This window comes from Protopterus annectens, chromosome 3.part0 (genome assembly GCF_019279795.1).
Source record: "Protopterus annectens isolate FY-2018-M chromosome 3.part0, PAN1.0, whole genome shotgun sequence".
Taxonomy (NCBI): domain Eukaryota; kingdom Metazoa; phylum Chordata; order Ceratodontiformes; family Protopteridae; genus Protopterus; species Protopterus annectens.
This window is the reverse complement of record NC_056731.1, coordinates 1,743,320,612-1,743,337,373: the sequence shown is the minus strand read 5'-3', so window position 1 is coordinate 1,743,337,373 and position 16,762 is coordinate 1,743,320,612.

Here is a 16,762-nt window from a genome sequence, read left to right as displayed (position 1 = left end):
TATAATTATTGACCATGGGATGGGTAAGTCCACAATTTATAACCAAATGAGATAGTTTAATTCAAGCACAAAAAGGGAAATTGGTTAGGCTTAAAATGACCCACAAAGGCAGCTAAACTAGTACTTACTTGTGACCATATATTTATACATACATACACACAAGCATATCTATATATATGGGTCTACTTTACTTATCCAAATGGCCACATCACTGAATTTCACTTTGCCGAGACAAAAGGACTGAAAAACCAGAAGACCAGTGTCCGGAATACTGACTTTCCACTTGAGGTAAGTGACGGCTTGGCCATCCCAAAAAAATAAATAAATAAACCGAACAAAATTAAACCCACCCATCGCCCCCCACACCCTAAACTAAATATGCCAACTCCAAGATCGCACTACCGTGGGGGTAAGGAGCAAAGTTCAACAGGACGGCCAAACAGTTACTTATCTCGAGTGGAAAGTCAGTGTTCCGGATGTCAGTCTTCTGGTTTGTTGATCCTTTTGTCTCGAAGAAGTGAAAGTCGGTGATGTGGACATTCAGGTAAGTAAAGTAGACCCATATATATATATATATATATATATATATATATATATATATATATATATATATATATATATATATATATATATATATATATAATATTATAATATATATACATACATATATATATATATATATATATATATATATATATATATATATGGGTCTACTTCTGTTTGTCAAAAACACACTTTTTTGACAAACAGAAGACTGAACCCACTTAAGCGAAAATGCACTACATCGACAGTGCATTTTCACAAAAGCCAATTCAACGAAGCATATTACAGTGGCAATAAGGAAATATATCCTTTTCCCCACTGTAGTGCAATCTTGGAGTTAGTATACTTAAGTAGGGGAGTGTGGGGGCACAGACCCCCACATGGGGGTGCAGGGGGGCTTGCCCCCCTTGCAAAATCATGTTTAAAGTAGTTTGTTTTGAATCGGCTTTTATGAAAGTGCACTTTTGATGTAGTGCACTTTCGCTTAAGTGGGTTTCTACATTTTTTGTTTGAAATTATGAAATTTTGATCAAGTAACGTAGACCATAGGGACAAAGATATAGACATATATAGATACACACACACAAATGCATATTAGCACTTAACTAGACTAACTTGGAATTAGCATTAAATGTTAGGAGCTCACTTTGACTTGCCTTGTTTAAATTGGAAGTGTTATAAACCACTACTGTTCTTAAAGGGAAAAAATCTATCTGAGCAAGCACTGCATACAGGGTTAGGATCTGGTCTCTGAGAAATGGATGCCAAGAAATTCATCTCGAGAGCAAGGCTTAATAGATGAATCTTAGCATCCATGTTGAGAACACATAATAATTCATTAGGACTGGTGCGATCCAATCATAACTCTTTGTAGTACATGAAGTTTTATCTACTTCCTGTACTGCAGTTACAAAAAGATAAAAAAAAAACAAAAAAAAAAATGAAGTTTTTTACCAACTTTAAAAAACAGTGAAGTATTTAGTGAGTGCTGTCGCACAGATAGCATGCTAATAGAATTGGAGGATAAAGTAAGAGGCAGTTTTTAAATGCTGTTATAATTAAGATACTTACAGTGTGATGTCTGTAACATTCTATTTGACAGAATATGAGACAGGATATTCAGGGACAGTCCAGAGTGAAGGAACATCCCTGCTGTGAGACCCATTTGTATAAGCACTTGGGGTGTGTGTAACAATTGTTACAAACCTCTTAAAACACTGTTATGGTCAGGTCTTATGCTACAGAAGTGTATTACAGGTTTATCATTTTTCTGCTTTTGGAGTGTAATCAAGGTGCTCTATGCACTACAGAACAGTTAATAACCAGAGGATGTTTAACTGCATACCTGTTTCATTTAGGTAATTTTCATTTGAAAACACTCTGTGCGAGAAAGATTTCTGTTGACTTATGGTACAATAATATGCATAGAAGAAGCAGGCAGTATCTCTAATTTGCAGTCAGTAAGTTGTAGGGATAAGATGCTACAAAGTCATGTGGAATTATGTTTAATATCAGAAGGTATCTAGTCAAGGTCAGATGCAACTGAATTGGTATCCAGAAGTTCAGGTTGTGGCACGTTCCTCCAGTTTTGCAAAGGTCTCATAATATTAGAAGCAGAAAAAGAGGCTGTTTAATTTTTTTCTCTTTGGCTCATTTTACAAAACATTAGTCTCTCTGAGCAAGTTTTATCATGGCAAAATAGCAACACAAAGCAAATGAATATATTTAAATTCACAAGACTGGTTTGAATGTGGTTGCTCCTGCAACACTTCAGACTTTAATGCTTTACATCAGACACACCATCCTGACTCCACTTCCAATCCAATCACCTGTGACCTAATGGTTATGATTTGATGATTTCACTGCTGTGGCCCTTGTACATTTTCTACTCAGGGAAAAGTTGAATGCATTTTTGGCACTATCCTACATACCGAAATTATAAACAGACTTAATAAATGTTGGTTAATATTTATGTTCTCAGCTTAATTTAAAACTAGATATCAAAAATAATCCATTTTGTAAGGATGTGGGGTAGACTCTCAGTAGTAGATGTAGGGTCCAGAGGAGGCTCTCTCCACATTTCCCTGGTTAAAATTTGTGGTCACCCATTCATTCATCCAGACTGTTTGAAAGATTGGTCTGGAAGTATTCCGTCTTAATAGGGAAGGGCAATCTATTCCATAAGTGGAGGATACGTTGGGTTAAGCACCTGTCACACTATCTAATGTTAATGATGTAATAGTGTATGCTTACAGACTCTTGAGGGATGATCTCTGTTTAACTTTCTGTGCTATGACTAAGGTAGCACTATTTGAACTCCTTTGCCTAAATAGAACAACACAGAAAGCTTTTAGTATATCATAGTAGAATCTGGACAAAGCTTAAAATAATAGGGGAGCAAATGCCCAAAAATAGGGACAACTTTAAAATAATCCTTTTTTTTTAACTTAGAAAGTTGCTACAATAACAGAATTTCTGTTTGTATGCATTTTATGAAGGATATGGAGTCTGAAACTCAAATGCATGTCATTATTTAGCGACTTCAATCCTAAGTGATTTTCTAGAAAATCATAAAGTTTATGAAGCTCAAACCATAAATATGAGGCAAAAGTCTGGACATTCTGCAAAAATCTGGATGGTTGAAAGTTATGAATCGCACTAGAATTATACCATCTGCACACAGAAATGTGTTGATTGAGGTGATAAAATGTGCTGAGGGTTGAGAAAAGAAGAGAAGAAATTCCTGTCCATTGTGTTTCATGACCTTTGAAAAACATCCATAATAGATCTTCTCCCTTGGTTTTTTTCTTGAGAAATGCAAAACAAATGAGCAGAGAAAAAGAGACAGAATTATTAAGTTTTATACTGCAGTTCTGAGTCGGAAGATAGTTATGGAACCAAGTAATTATTCCACTAATACCAAATATAATTATCTCGTAAATGAGCCTCAAATTGGAAATAGAAACAAAAGCTTTGGTAGGGCATATAAATAATGTACTAATTACATTAGTGTGGTCACAGTAAATAACATTTGTAAAGTTAGTAAAGCAATGCTGTTATGGCTCTCTTAGAATCCATATCATTCAGAACATAAATTGTGACTTTATTTTATTACGCAGTGGCAAGCAGAGCAGCATTTTCAAAAACAAAGGAAGGGAAATGAAAGTGAATTTAGGTCTGTACTTCATAATGCAAAAGAATCACCAGATCTGTATATAGGAAATATTATGGATGTCTTCCACAAGTCAGTGAAATCGCCACTGGAGAGGGCTATGTTGAAAGACAGCATGTAACCCATAAAGGAACTCAATGCTTTAAGAAATCTGATTATAAGCCATGTGCCTTAGGTGATCATTTTTAAGCAGTCTGCTGAAAAGAATGTTTGTTAGTTTAAGGAAGCAAATGGTGGAGGTCTACCATGTGCAGAAAGAGGGATATGAAAAACTGGCATATGAAGTGAGACTAGAGGATATATAAAGGCTACTGATATTAACAAAGCACAGGGACATCTTTACAAGGATAAGCATGAAGCTTTAGTCTAGTTTCTTGACTTGTTTAGAATCACTCAGAATGGAAGCATACACTGAGAGACTCAAACCCAGGTCTCTAGGATGAAGTTTGGTACACACACTTATATATGCAACCCTCTGTACTGTGATGTCAGGCTAAAAGATTATTGGAGTATGAGACTTTCATCTTGGACAATTAACATTTATTTATTTATTCATTCATTAACTTTGTTGACCAGGTATGTCAGATGGTCATGGTATAATAACTATTTTCAGCCACATCGCAGACCATATTATTTATTTATTTGTTTATTTATTTATTTATTCACCTTGTTGACCAGGTAGGTGAGTTGGTACAATAACTATTTTCAGCCACATCTCAGGCCATATTGTCAGTCACAACATTGTTTAACCATTTACTTACAGGAATCTATACTGTATGTACACAATACCTGTCCACACATAGACAAACACTTAAAAGCCAAAATATATATGTAATCAATACTATACTCTGAGTTGGTAATGCTTCTTTAATAAAGTAGTGAAGTAATATTTTTAATAACAGGAGATAAATAGTGTTATGTAAAATAAGGAAAACATGAGAACAGAAGGTTCAGAGTCAGAATGTTCTGGCTTATCCAGGTTAGCGTAGTCCTGTAACATACCTCAATTCCCTATAAAAACAAAAATGTGAAAACTAACCTCTATCTCTGTCTTGTCAATTTACATTTATATTACCATATCTTACTGTCCTATTAAACTACTTCTATATTTCCCTCACTTTCTCTAAATCAAAACATGTATTCACTTAAGTAATTCAAATTTTATCTCATTCTTATCCTACAATAATCTCAGAGGCAAAGCTAAGCTCTACTTCTGCCTTTTAGAATTCCCCCTACCTGCTTTCAGATGCCTTAATTCAAAACATTAAATATTCTCATCCATCTTATACTTCAACCTTTCTGTCAATCGAATTTCCTAAAATCTTTAGCTACAACTACCGTATATAACAAAGTACATATGAATGAATGCATTTTGCCTGTTGAGCTTTGTACTTACTAAATCAATAGTGATGAGTGACTAAATATATGCAATACAGGTATGTAATCGTATATATTATGTGTGTTTTGACATACTATATCCTATGAATTAATTTATCATTTGCATATGTAACTTTTTCTATGTCCTTACATTGTAGTTGATTGTATGTGAAGCTTTTCTCCCTGGGCCTCTGCTGAAAATGAGTTTCGTCAAGTAGGACTTTCCCGGTAAATAAATGTAAAATAAATTAAAATTAGGAATCTTGCCATATTAGATTTTTCACTATTGTTAAAACAATAACATCTGCTCTCAGTTTTAAGGAGTTGGATTAGTTCTTTTTGAGTGTACCAAATTGGCGACATTTTATGAGGGTCTTTGCTTAAGTAAAGATCCATTAATGATAGTCTGACAACAAACAACAAAATACAACTTTTCCTTTCAAAACATGTGTTTCCTTCCTTTTATCATGGCCCACACTTACAAATACAGTACAAATGATACTTTCTCATTGCCCACAATTTTTAATAATTCTTTCCCTTCCAGAAAACTGTGGTACCTAGTTTAGGAATTTGATGAAAGTTTTCATGTATCATTGGCCCATGAGATACTTTTTGGCCTTTTTGCCTGGATCCTGCCATGGCTGCATTGCATCGATGTAGCCATAGATGCAGTAGCTGCCAACTAAGCTTGCGCTCTGACTGTGATCACTTCACCACATCTCCAAGCATAATACTTAACGTTTGGGCATAGGGTAATCCGGTCCCTGATCTAAATGACTGTTTTTAGAGAACACTCATTGGGCTTCCTGCCCTGGGGAAACCAGCTACACTCATCCACTCTATGCTTGACTTCACTTCACTCCTTTACCTCCAGTTACTGCTCACCCATCCTTGCACTACACTTACAATCAACAGACCACACCCCTTCCTTCACAAGAACCAAATAAAACTAGCAATACAAACAGCCATTTAGAACACTAGACTAACCATCACATCACAGAAAATCTTACAACACATTTGTACTCTCCATTTACTTCTCTCTCCTCCTCCTGTTAAAAATACTCTACAAATATAACAGCTTTAGAAAATCAGTCACTTCAGTCGACATTTTCTTTTCTTAGTGAAGTTCTTATAGTAATTCCCAGTCCCTCATATCTCATATCTTTTAATGCCACACTATCATTAATTTTTCAACATCCCACTACTGTCTCCTATCCACTGACTCCAATTTAAATCTGCCTCCCTCCATTTTCTCCACAAAACTAAATCAGAAATTCCTTTCCTTGCATTTCCCTCTTCATCTAATTCTACTTTCCACCCCGGCCCCTCAATCTCATTTCATATTTCACTATTCCCACCCTTCACCATGATTCATTCAATCCCTTTTTCAGCACTTCTGTTTCCTCTGTTATTCACCACCAAGTGTCATTACCACAAAAGTGTAAATTGTCATCCTTTATCCACACCTCTCCACCACCCCCTGTCCTGCTCGTGTCATTCAGTCCTAGTTCCCTCTAAGTTTGTAATACTTATTTCTTCAGCTTCTAAATCCTTACTAACTCCCAGTTTCATCTTCTTAGCTTCTGCTTCCCTCAAAATATAACACTAAATATATGTCTTGCTGAAATATAACTCCTTTTACAAAAATATTATATTACTGGTTAGTGGAGATATCCATCCCAACTCTGGATCACCCATTCCACATGATGACCCTATCCCTACAGTATCAACCAACATTCCTGACAACAAGCCATCCAATAAATTCTCCCTAAAACTAGTTAGCCTAAATATCCAAAGTCTGTGTAACAGAATTACTTCCCTACATTTATAAATGCAAACTCATAATCCTGATATTCTTATATATTCACAGGTGTGTACTAGTCTAATGGCCCTGGAGCCTGTACAAGCCTAGCCCATAAAAGCACCCTGGCATCGTGCCGCCCGACATTAGCTCCTAGTGCCTCTATCAAGTAGAGCCACTGGAGTGATCCCCGGGGTGAACTTTCTATTTCCCATCCACTCATCAAGATTTCTCTTGAAGAGGGCCAGTGAGGTGCTCTGCTTGACATGTATGGGAAGTCTATTCCAGAGCATGAGCAGTCTCTGGGTTATGAACCTGTCCCTCCAGCATGTTCTGTTGATTGTGGTAATGAGGTTGAGGTCCCTGGAGTGTGTGGTGGGGAGGGATTGGGATTTCTTTAGATGCAGCATTTCTAACAGAGCTGGGTCAGACATGGCTTTGTAAGTCAAGAAGAGATCACCTCTTAGTAGACGATATGAGACAGAGAACAGCTGGAGTTTTTTTGAGTCTGTTTGTGTAGGATGTGTTTGAAGCCTGGGATCCTCTTCATGAGGTACTTTCATGGCCTTTCCAGCTGTTGCATGTGTCTAGTGAGGTACATGCCAAATGGGGCATTATACTCGATGATTGGCCTAATGAGGGAAGAGTAGAGAAAGATGATGACCTTTTTCTTCCTGGATGCAAAACCCTTGGTAATGAGATGTGCCACATTATATTAACAGAAGCATGGCAGAAACTTCTTACTGTCTCAAATTAAATACTTCCCCCTGGCTATAGTATTCTCCAGTAGGACTGCCTATCTAAAGAGCAGGGAGTATAACTATAATCTACTGTAACAATCTTCAGCTATCACCCTTCCTAAAACCAATCCCTTCTTTCTCCTTTCCCAAAATCTTGGTATTCACCCTACAGATCAACAGTACTAAGGTAATTGGTATAATTACTCTCTACATTCCTCCAGTAGCAGCCCTTATATCACTGTATTGGAAGATGCAATCATCTGGGCATCCATAATGATACCCCATGAAACTGGTATCAAAGGAGATGTAAACCTACACTGGACACCAACTACCTAGTTCTTTCTCCACACATGTATTAACCTTTTCAACTTCTCCCAACTCATCCACATCCCAAATAGACACTACAAAGCAACTAGTACTTTCTCTACCCTTGATTGGATTCTTATTACAGATCACAAAAACATAAGCCAATATGGTGTATTACCCAATACACTAAGTGATCATCTTCCCATATATACCAGTCATACCCTTTCCAGATGCACTAAATCCACCATTTATAATTCTGGGAGGAATCTTTTTAACTTTAATAAAGATAATGTCTTTGTATAAGAGCTCATAAGTGTTATAACCTTAACTGTATCACAGTACATGATGCCATCCCAAAGTTCAGCAATACCTTCCTAAATATCCTCAATCACCATGTTCCAATCAGAGGGAAAAAAGTGAAATCACCCCTTCATCCATAGATTACCTCTGCCACAAAACAACTAATGAGGCAAAAGGATAAAGCATGGAGCAAAAGGCAAAACAACAAAAGTCCATCTATCTACCAAAAATTGTCACCATCTCTATAACATAACAAAAGCCAAATTTATTGTTGATATAAAAAAGTATTTCATTTCTCATCAGGATTCCCATCCTTACTTTTTGTCAAACAGCTTTAATATGGCAGTAAGAAAGGATTCCATACCAAATCCTACAAACATATCTCAGCTGCTACCTGCTAACTCTCCAAGCCAGGCAAACCTTCTCACCCAAACCAAATAACTAATGAAACATCAGTGTTGCCTGTGCTTTTAACACTTACTTCATCAGCACTGCCATTTCCTTCTCCAAGACTAGTCTCAATACCAATCCAGCTTAAACCACCCTCTTCAGCAGCTATTGACTCAACTTTAACCTTGAACTAGTCTCTAAATTATCATCTGTTTACCACCTTAGATAATTGAAAAATACTACACCCAGTCCTGATATACATAAAACTAGCAACGGATGTTATAACCTACCCTGGCTCAATTCTAATTAAGAGAGCTAACTAGGAAATCACTACCTCAATATTTGTGAAAGTCCTACATTCTGCCATTCCACAAAGGTGGCACCTGTATTGAAATTTCTAACTTTAGACCAATTGCCATCTTATCTTTCCTCACAAAAATCCTGGACAAAGTGGATTATTTCAGACTTCTAAGTTTCATTCAAAATAACAACACCCTCTAAGCATCCCAACATGGATTGTGACCCCTCCATGGCATACGTACTGCTCTCCTATCTTTCCTCAACACCATATACCAATTCAAGAAAGATAACCTTCTGGTATCTACAGTTTTCATTGATCTTTAAAAGGTTTCTGATAATGTATCCCACTTAAAACTTCTAGACAAACTTTCTCTAATAGGCCTTTAATTCCTACCTCAGCAACAAAATCCAGAGTGTAATGATAACACACTACTTCTACCTTTCCCTCCCATTCCCAGTAGGAGTTCTCTAAGGATCTATTCTTGGACCCTTACTCCCTGGTATCCTTGTTAATGACCAGCCACCTGCAGATTCTCACTCCACACATATCCAGTGTGCTGATGACTACACTAGCATCTCTTTTGCTACTACCATTCTTCACCGTTAAAAACCTGTTCATCTTGCTTTCTCCTCTCTCTAGCTCTGGATGGACTACTCTAACTTTGTCCTCTACTCCCAGGAAGATGAAATTAATGGTATTCTCCCTAACTAAAAAGTTACTTTGGGTCATTTTTGATGACCATTTAAAATCTAATTTATACATTCAAAAGGTAGCCAAAAAGGTAGTTAATAAGATATATCAAAAACTGGGCCTTCTCTGCAGGACTAAATCTTACTTACCTGATCATGAACATGCTTATCACTTACCAAACAGACAAACAAACTCAAAGGGTAAAAAACTTAGAAAAGAAACAAATGATCCCAACAACCGATCAGGTCACATCAACTTTATTGGAATGAAATGATCCAGTGACTAAGCACTTTCACCATTCATTTGGCTTCTTCAGAGTCTGAAGGAGCCAAATGAATGGTGAAAGCGCTTAGTCACTGGATCATTTCGTTCCAATAAAGTTGATGTGACCTGATCGGTTGTTGGGATCATTTGTTTCTTTTCCATGCTTATCTCTTACCCTGCTTCTCCTATGCTTCTTCAGTCTTTGCCAACTTGCATTCTATTTGACTAACAAACTTGAATATAACAAGGCTGCAAAATTCACTAGTATCCAACTCCCAAAACTTGAACGTAACAAAACTGCAGAATTCACTACTAATCTACTACATAGCTTTCAAACTGGCTCAAATTTCCCAACCTAAAATATAGTCAGCAAAAACGGCACAAAAATGTTCCATCTCCCCAATAAATGTCCATCCATAATTCCTTTACTACAATTATACATTCCCACTAGAAGCTTACTCTACTCTAATAAATATCTCACCTCACTAAAGCATTCTCATAATTCCCATTGAAATTCTCCATATGCTAACTATGTCATTGAGATGTGGAATTCTCTGCCAACCTCTCTGTGCCAAATTAGAATTATTTTAGACAGATTCGCCATCCTAGAATTGCTCTCAGCACCACAAAAGTTGGGGAGCATTCTCTCATAATGCACTTGCAAGCTGCCTCTCATGAGGTTGTCAACCCAGCATATCAGATGGGAGGTAGGCACTCCCCTCCCCTTAACTAGCTCATTTCAGTGTGCCTTCACACATGGAACCACTCCATACTGACCACTGCCAATACTACCTTTATTACCTTATTCTATTCTCTGTAATTCTTTCGCTCATGTACTTAATAACCTTGGAATATCATTTCAGTTTTAATTATTTCTTTCTTTTATCCTTGTCTACCTGTTAGCCACTAATCACCTTCTTCTCTTATTTATAAAAAAAACCTCCAAAATTGTATTAATCCTAAAATGTAAATATTGTTCTGCTTGTATATAACTTTGAATAATTAGCTGATATTGTTTCACTGTTTAAATGTCTACAGTATACTTTTTTAAGTTTGTGTTTTACTATAAATATTGTATCTAACATTATACTTGTACTTCTAATCATGTTATATTAGCATTTGCACCTTACTGCCTTTTCTTTCTACTGCTGTACTGTCATAGCAGCTGTATTCTGCTGCACGTTTGCATGTTTTATCTTTCTTTGGAATTTTTTCCTCAGGCCTCCACTGAAAAGGGGCTTTTTACCCAGTCAGACTTTTCCAGTAAACAAATGAAAATGTAAAAATAAAGACTGTAAACAGTAATTGTGTCTTATATGCTTTGTACAGCTTTATTAATTGGAAGGCATGTTTTTATAATAATTCATGAAAATATTTTCTGGAACCTGTGTTAAAAGATAAACATGGTGTCTATCTTTCCGTTGGTGTGCCAGCATTGTCATGGCACAGTTAGCAGTATAAGAATGTGACCAACTTGCAGGATGCTTAGGTGGTCATTGTCTGGCAAAGAAACATATTATCAGGTGCACTTTTTGAGGGTTGTAGAAGGGGCTCCAGTCATCTCACCAATTATCTTCCCAGAGTCTTCTTGACTTCTGCATGGTAAATTCCTCTTACTTGAAACTAAATATGGGACTCTGAATACCGCATTTGGTGGAGAGGAGTGTTGAGATAATATTTTTCATTATCATTTTCTTTTCACTTTTCTAGTCAAACTCAAGATTTACACATTGCATGATAGTGATGATTTTTAAACTTCATGTGTTTTACTATTTTATCCCCCCTCGCCAGGATGGTACCCAATTAGTGTATTGCTCCTAACTTCCATTGCAGCATGGCTACCTTTACATCCCAACACCTCCATTAGCTACATCATATGTGATCCAGTTTAACACTTATTTTTTATCCCTTACTGGTCCAGGGTCTTTAGGCCGCCCTGATGTGTAACATGGGAGTGACCCTGAGGGCCACCATTGTTGCTTGCATAGGCTGGCTTAACTTGTGTATGTAGCACTATATCCCTTCTCACATGCTAGACTCACAACCTAATGAGAGGTGGCATGCAACAGCATTATAAGAGAATGCTTTCCCACTTCTGTGGTTTTGAGTTCCTCAACCCCCCACTGGGTAACTAGCACATCACTGGCATCACTACCCATGCTGACTTTACTCCCAGCATGATCATCACATCCTCCCCTCTGGAAGAGGCTTGCAGGCATCCACTTCATCATTACCTCTTCCTCCCATGCCATCTCGAGCAGCCACTAATCATACATGAGTCACATGGGTTGCAGTCTGAGCTTTATTATTCTACAACAGTGGAGTTAGCTTTAGTTTTATTTTTTGATTACATCATACTTGCAAATATCTGCACAGATGAACAGAATGAAGAGCCTTTATGTAGTCCTTTTCTACAGCTACATGTTTCTTAAATTAAAATGATATGCTTTATACATATTATTTCATCTTTTTTAACCCCTTGTTGGCCCTCCATTCATCTTTCCTTCCATGGGACCTCTTGTAATACAACTGCATATTGAGATATAGTCTTTCCCTTACTGCGGCTTCTTTGGTTGGGTAGCCCATGTGGTTCTGCTGTTGTGCAAATCCCTCTCTTCTACGGGAAATAATCGCTTCATGATATCCTTAACATCACTGGTTGTGCAGCAAAAATGTTGTAAGCATTTTGCATTCTCTTCCTCTTAGGTTCTACTAAGCATCTGTCATGTAGAAGAACCTGAACAAGAGGGGGGCATGATCTTACAGTAAAGATGCAACACACATAACTGCATACTGCCAGTTCCATCAGCATTTACTTTCTGGATGCAGAACACGTACAGGATACCAGGCCATATGGTATACATTCAGGAATTCTGAAGAGGGTAAAGGTGATAATAGTTTACAGATATACACACATATACCTCAGTGTCATGACATAGAGGCAGGAAGCCTTGACCAGCAGCACAGGCACTGGGGGTAGGTACCAGGGAGAAAGGATAGGAGGAAAAAGCTGATGCCATCTTGACCATCCTAGGGTGGAAGGGGGCAAGTCAGGTTGTTGCATTAGTGACATCAGCAGCAGTGTAAATGTATCACCCACACCAATGAGCCAAACAAGCTTACACAGCAGTGGTGCACTGCTAACAAGGCATTTGGCACATGTGGCGGCATGCATGCAATAGTCTTAGAGATCACAAGCTGCTACAGGGAGAGGTTAAGTAGCATAGTACCTGATACCAGATATGTGGATGGCGTCTCTCTATCTCCTGGTTCACTCTGCACTTTCCCAGAGGAACAGATGGACCACAGGACTGTCGTCTTTAGGGAATGAATGGGTCAAATGAGTATCTAGGAAGATATGGCTACGTTGTCAGTGGGGGATTAGGAACATAAAAAAGAGATATGTACACATATATTACATCCCCTTCTTTCTTCAGATGCAAAAGATTTCCACTCTTTTCTTAGGCAAATTGTGGTACGTTACATAATGTTACGTATGTAGCATTTGTATTAGACACATATCTAGATAGTTCTTTCAGATAAAATGTTGCTATAAGTCTTTTACTCTTTAGAATAAAATATTTATTTTCATCAGGCATAATGCTGAAATACTTGATTAAAACAGAAGCCCCAGAAACATCACTGTTCTGTTTAGATTCTTTTAATACCCCTTAGTCTTTTGGACTGAATAGCTAGCTGGCTTCCTGAGCAAGTTCCCAAATTTTGAATAGCTGAGCAATTCCATGGTTTGCTCTTCTGATATTGGTATACTCAAAACTTCTTCTGATAACAAACCATAAGGCAGTTTCTGAGGATGTTCTTTACCCAGATAGTCTGTAACCACCTTCTCAGTGCAAATTTACCTACATGTTTTAGCCATTAGAAATAAGAACACTACTAATGCTCTAGCCAGACATGCTCTTGTGTGTGAAAACTTTGAAAAGTTTTCTTTTTTTGTAGTGGATAATGTGGTACCTATTGTGTTTAGTCTGGATTACAAGACAATTTTATAGTGTAAAGAAAGTAAATGGCAAATCTCCTTGGAGGCGGATTACCTCCTCCCCCGGGTTAAACGAAACTATAAATATAAAATGTTTTTTGCAGATGCAACAATTTTAATGTTAACATTTGTTTTGCATATAAGATGTGTAGGTTTATTAACGTTTTATTGTATATGTATATGTTGCTTTTAGGAATTTTTTGGCTTTAAATGGGCATTTATTTATTTAATTATTTTTCTTATTTACTATTTGTTGTTTTAAGTCATGTGTTTCTTTCACTTTTGTATATATGGATGGGTGTGTTGTTAGTCACATGTTTTCTGAAGAAGTTTGTTATTTATTAAAGTGAATGAAAGCTTAAAAAAGACATGTGGAGTCTGGCTCTGATTTTTTGCTGTGGTTGGTGTGCTTTGGACTTGTTACTTAGTTTCTTGAGCAGTGTTTAAAATCATTACATCCAGCATATCTCCACTTGGGAACATCTGCAACTTGGTAAATGTTGATAAGCAGAATACTAAACAGTGGAACCTTCTAAGACTAATGTTTAACAGATGATGTTATATTAAGATGAATACAATAATATGGACTAATACAACACAGAAAGTCAACATTCAAATATACCTATGAGGTAATGAATGTTCATACCCAGAAGCAATCATCCATATATTAGTTAAAAGAATGCACATGTGCTGATGATGCATGATACTGCAATATGTAAAAAGACTCACTCAAATAAAAATTATGATCTTATTTATTTGTCCTATCTAATGTTGCAGTTATAACAAAGAGAGAGATAAATTAAACTTTACATATTTTTTCTTTATGACACAACTGCTGTGGATTGAATCCACAAGTATCCTTACCATGTGAGAATAGAATATTAATATCCTGACCCACTTGTTCGCATATACAAAAGGATGCATGCACAAACACACTAATAACACTGATCATGCGGTAGTGATAGAAGTGGCACTGGTTCATCAAGTTATACATTTTTGGAATGAATCGAATGAATCCCCACTACTGTTAATATTAAAAGCAGGACATTATGAATAACATATACTCACCTCTGTGCTTTCTTAAGTGCTACAATCTTCTCCTATGCAGCTGCTTATTACATTTAATATTTTCAGGGGCTACAGATACAAAAAGTTTACTCTGTAATATTTCTGGGTGGCATGCAGTGCCAGTTTAAATATGTACCTAACATAAGGGATCTACTTACCGTACCCTTGTGGGACCCGCTCTTTAACTTCATTCTCTCATTAGCCAAAGACGTCTGGATTTGCTGTAATGGTAATGGCAGTGATCCCTCATGTGTGGGATGCCAGTTGCATGGGTGATAGCCTAGGCTAAACTATTTCAGGCCCTTTATAGTATTTCTGCATAAGCCTCCAGCTGTAATCCTCATGGAGAAGGTAAATAAATATCTTTGACTATTCCTCACAACACTTTTGTGATGTAAAAAGATCACTATCTTCTCCTCTGCTTCTCCATCCTTGATATCTCACCTTGCAGAATCTCAGGCTACTATGGTAGAGAACTGATGCGCAAAATATTTATTTTTATTTTATTTTACATTTGTTAACAGGACTAGTCTAGCTGGATATATTTCCATTTTCAGTAGAGGCCCGGGGAGAAAAGCTCCAGCAAAATAAAAAAATTAAAAATGTTGTTACATGGTAATTAAAAAGATTTTAAAAAGTAAAACAAGTAATAATAACATACTGAAGATATTTACACTTGAAAAAGCGACAATAAAAAATGTAGCACAGTACGATTCATAAGGAATTTTACACATCAAAAGTAGAAAGATTTCAGCAGTATGTTGATTAGAGTTCAAACAGTAACAGCCTTGCTTGCATGAATTAGCTTAAAATGTTAGTAAGTTTATTTGGAAGAGGAGGTATCAGTAGTGAAAGTGGGTGGTTAGTCGGGGTTGCTACAAGGGCATAACCAGTGCATTTTGAGGTGTTTTTTGAGTTTTTGTTTAAAGAGAGGCAAGGAAGAGAGTTGGGTTAGTTCATTGAGTAGCTGGTTCCAGTTTTTACCCACTGTGTTAGCAGAGAGTCACCAGCCATGTTGTTAGACTTGGTTCTGCTAGTGAGGAGTTTGCTAGAAGAACGTAGGGAATTCAGATTTTTATAGGGGATTAGGAGATTGGAGAGTATAGGGGTGGTGTTGGGTTGGTAAAATATCTTGTGGGCAATGGTGAGTTGGGAGATAATGAGATGGTTTTGGAATTCAAGCCAGTCTAGCTGCCAAAGATCCAGACAGTGGTGGGTTCTAAAGGGATTGCCAGTGGCAAATCTGGCGATGTTATTATAGGAAGTTGCTAGTTTGTTAAGATTATTTTTCTTTAGGTTAGTATATATAGGTGAGGTGTACAGAAGAGTCAGTGGCAGATTTAGGCTTTGGCGCTGGGGCACGCCTCTCCCTTTTGCTATCTTGATTTACGATCATGTGCAGTAAAAGCATGGTTAAAAAAAGCTTATAAAATCTTCCTGGAGGTTCCGCTGATGCTACTGCATCATTTTTAAGTAACCTATGCACATCTCAAAGTCTGTGGATATTGGCTGATGCTAGCCATGGCTATGGTAATCCCAGCAGCATCTAATATCTTCCTTGGGTGCATTGGGCAAGGGAATCACAAACATAGGGTGGGGGGGTGAAACCCTCCCACACACACACACACACACACACACACACACACACGCACCCACGCACGCACGCACACACACACACACACACACACACACACACACACACACACACACACACACACACACACACACACTTTCCACAGACTTATGGAATCTGCCCTCGGCTGACTTGTCAGCTGAAACAAAAACACTTATTCAACTACAGAAGCAGAAA